This window comes from Cyanistes caeruleus, unplaced genomic scaffold (genome assembly GCF_971803275.1).
Source record: "Cyanistes caeruleus unplaced genomic scaffold, bCyaCae1.hap1.1 HAP1_SCAFFOLD_119, whole genome shotgun sequence".
NCBI classification, from domain to species: Eukaryota; Metazoa; Chordata; class Aves; order Passeriformes; family Paridae; genus Cyanistes; species Cyanistes caeruleus.
The window spans coordinates 587,136-591,003 of record NW_028255918.1 but is presented as its reverse complement, the minus strand read 5'-3'; the positions used below and the strand labels follow the sequence as shown (position 1 = coordinate 591,003).

Below are 3,868 nucleotides of genomic sequence, written 5' to 3'. Positions count from 1 at the left end.
ACTAAAGTGATAAAAACAATGCACAATGCAATTTATATGCAATTTATGCTGCTTTGATCCCCTCTTCTTATCCCGCTTTTTTTTATTTTCTTTTTTCAAATACAATTGAGGGATTTTTGAGGGATTTATAAAGTTTTTATTGTTGTTCCTGTTGTTCGTCGGGTTTGAACAGTAGTTCATGAATTTCAGGAAGGTTTAGGGAATTTGAAGTTACCATCTCTTCACGGCTGTTTGTCAGTTCTGTAAACACAAAATTTAAAAGATACAAATTAGTGAGTAAGTTTGGGTCCCGCAGGGACTGCAGGACTGAATGGATGCTGGCACGGCTCAGGCCACTGGAGCCGACGGACTCATTGAGGCATCTCCTCGGATCGATGCAGAAGGTCCCGGTGGAGTGGCCCGCCGTTGTCTTTCTCTCCCCCCGCCACCTTTATGGGTGCAAGGGGGCCGCTGCTAGAGCTCAGATTGAGAGCGCAGCACGGCAAGCGCTCTCTCTCTCTCCCGCGCCTCCCCGCTGGAGCGCGGGGGGAGCGTGAGGGCGAGCCGTCTTGCGCACGCGCGGGGCGAGCGAGGTTCGCCGGCCCCCCGCCCCGCGCTTTCTCGCCGGTGCTTCGGACGCGCGGGGGGGGCGATGCCTGCCACGGGCCTGGCCCCGGCCCCAGATCTGGGCTTGAGTTCGGGTTTTTCGGGGTTCTCGCGGCCGGCGGCAGCGGGCAGGCGCAGGGGGAAGGCGAGGTTGTTGTTTTCCTTCCCCCCGCCGCTCCTCTGCCAGGGGAAGCCGCGCGCCCCGCCGCGTTGGTACCGGGGGGATTGGTTCGCGCACGTGCGGGGCGAGCGAAGCCGCCGGTCCCCCCCGCCGTTTTTCTGCCGGGGGGAGCTGCGTGCCCCGCCGCGTTGGTACACGGGGGGTCTGTTTGGGTGGGCCCCTCCCCCCCCCGGCGGCGGCGGCGGCCCGCCGTGTTTCGGAGCTGCGCTCGGACTCTCCAGCGGCTCCCCGCGCGCCGGGCGCGGGGGAGTTGAGCGCTGACTCTCTCCCCCTCCCCCGCCGCGCTGACGGGCCGCAGCGGGGATGTCTGCGCTTCTGTTCGCGGCACAGAAGGAAGAAGCTCGGCCAGCGTGGAGGGGCTGGAGAAAGGAGGTTCTGCGGTGGCTGGCGGTGGCGCTTTTGGCGCCGGCGGAGGCTCTGCGGGTGGCACAGGCGGAGGCGGGCAGTCTCTGCTTTCCTGCCGCTTTCCCGTTGGCAAAGCTCGCGCGCCAAGCTCCGCGGATGGCGGCCGCTCAAACCTCTCTGGAGAGGGAGATTTTCGGGCTGTAGATTGCTCCCGCTCGCCGCTAAAGTCATCTGAAGGTCTGGGCAGAGCTAAAAGAGCACTATGCAGCTCATCTACGGTTTCATCTCCCGGTCCCTTATCTTGTACAACGGAGGAACGTTCGGCATCAAAGTTTCTCCTCCCAGTTTCACTGTCCTCAGACTGGCTCCGTTTCAGCGCTTTAAAAAGCGCTCCCCAGGTGGCCGCCAGGCCACCCACGCTGGTATCTCCGTTAGTCAATTCCGACCATAAATAGTCACCTATCGACGACCAAGTCTCGAGATCAAAGGCATTGTCCATAGTTATATCAAAACCTTGCTCTTTCACCCACTGAAATAAAGCACGCATGGCATCTTCAGAAACACTGAGTCCCATGCAGGGCAGGGCATCCTGCCATGCAAGGTAGGCAAGCTGTTCATCAGCTGAAGTACAGTTCCCCATTATGAGGACTTTATCTTGGCGGCTCCGCGAATGCAATTATGCACACGCTATCGGCTCAGACCCGGGATTTTGAGCTCTGCTTCACCAAGACAGGCCGTTCCAAGCCCGCTCACCGGCAGGTCTCCACTATCCCGCTGGTTTCCAGAACCAGCTTCCTCTAGGAAAGCCCGGAAGAATTCCACTTACCCCTCTAGGGGGAAGGGCTGGCTTTTTCCCGCTCGCTGCTTACCCTCAGGGGATTAGCAGAAGTCACGTCGGTTGCTTTCTGACCTCGGGGGTCGGCTGCAGTTTATGTCGGGTTACCGGACCTCGGGGGTCGGTTCAACTTCACGTCGGCGGTCACCAGATGTCGTTCCAATTGGGAACGGCAAGAAAGAACGACACGGGACTCTCAGGGGAGTCACAACATGAGAATTCCTTAGTTTATTGCTTCAGGCCTGTCTTATAGACAGATACGTGGAAAGTACAGAAAGGAAACTCTTATTGGTTAACAAAGTGCTACATCACCATCATTGGTCAGGGGCACTCTACCCCTCTGACTCCCTCCTGCAAGGGAAAACAAGAGACTGCAAAACAACACCTGCAAGGCTGTTTAGTGTCCCTGAGAATTGTCTTAATTCCTTCTCATATTTTTCCCAGGATACTTTCTCAGGCAGCCGGAGGAGCCATGCGGCCTGCAATTTGTACAGGCACTGTGGTTCAGATTTAGCATCCATACAGACATCTCTTCCAGGGATGTTGCACAGGGACTGCAAAGAGCTTGGAGAGTGACAAGATACCAACCCAGAGGTCCTCTGGCCCCTGTGCAGCTTTGGCCATTGTCCTCTAACATTTGGTACCCAGGGTCTTACCCGACACCCTTGCAGTGCCCAGTTGTCAAAAGTAGAAGGGGATCTCAGCACACCATGGCAGGGTTCTGATCTGGGCTCCCTTCTAGATTGGAATCACAACTTGCATTATCCAGAGGCCCTGCTGGATGATGGCTTGAAACACTTGAGAAATGCTGGAGGTAAGTTCTCAATGGTCCTTTCCTGGCAGAATAAGCAGTTTCAATGTCCTGGCACCACTGCAGGTGTCAGGACAGAGACATACACGTGTGTGCCCTCGCCCATCGCGTTCCCCTCACCTCTCCCATGGCTCAGTGCTGCCTGTGCAGATGAGCAGAGGTGACAGAAGCTTCTGTGGCTGTTGAGTGTGTGTCTACAGGTGTGTCTGCAGCAAGGACTTTCCCAGCTCCTGGGTTGGTAACTGTACGCAAGCCCGGCTCCCATCACAGGGGTGAGTGGTGTGTCCCTCCTGACCCCACAGGCTGAGCACTGGTTTTCTGGGATCCATTCCTGCAAAGGGGAACTGTTTTCTCTTAAGGTCCTCCAAGTGGAAAGAACAAAGCTGCAGGACACCAGAAACCCCATGTGCCATCAAAACCCATGAGGCAAATGCTGAAGGAAATGCTGCAGGGAGGACAAGGTGGGTCCATGTCCCTCAGCCTTCTCCTGAGACTCAACAGCCAGGACCCCTGCTCTGGCCCTGTCACCCCCCACCAGGGATGTTGCACAGGGCCTGCAAAGAGGGTGGAGAGTGATCAGAGCCAGCCCAGAGCTCCCCAGGCCCCTCTGCAGCTTTGGCCATGTCCATCGACATCTGGTACTCACGATCTAACCCAAACCCCTTGCAGTGCCCACTACCCCAAGGCAGAAGTGGATCCCAGCGCACCATGGACGTGGCTCTGATCTGTACTGGCTTCTAGACTGGGATCAGGACATGGATTATCTGGAAGCCCGGCTAGATGACAGCTGGCAAGACTTGGAGAATGCTCGAGGCAAGTTCTCAATGTGCTTTTCCTGATGGAATAATGTCAAGGTGGCAAGAGTTCACTCATATGCCATATCCCTTAACATAATCTCAGGGCTGAAGGATTCTGGAAGCCTTGCCCTGCTCCCTTCTGGAGCCCTGAGTGATCCCCCAGCATCGCTGTCAGTGGGAGGAAGGAGCATTTAGCTGTCAATCTTCTACCTGTGTGCAATGCCAGTGTCTCCTTCCATGTGCTCTGTGCAGCCACGGAGAGGAGCAGAGAGGGAAGGGGCTGGGCCCAGGGCTGTGCCTTGCGCAGCTCCTTT

At 56.6% G+C, this 3,868-nt stretch overlaps 1 long non-coding RNA gene across 1 annotated transcript; it reads left to right on the top strand.

Annotated features, from left to right (window-relative positions):
* Positions 1-2,957: 2,957 nt before the first annotated feature.
* LOC147646158 (uncharacterized) lies at positions 2,958-3,570 on the top strand. Its single transcript, XR_015281947.1, has 3 exons — positions 2,958-3,029; positions 3,117-3,218; positions 3,427-3,570. It is a non-coding gene; the product is annotated as an uncharacterized LOC147646158 (long non-coding RNA).
* The last annotated feature ends 298 nt before the right edge of the window (positions 3,571-3,868 follow it).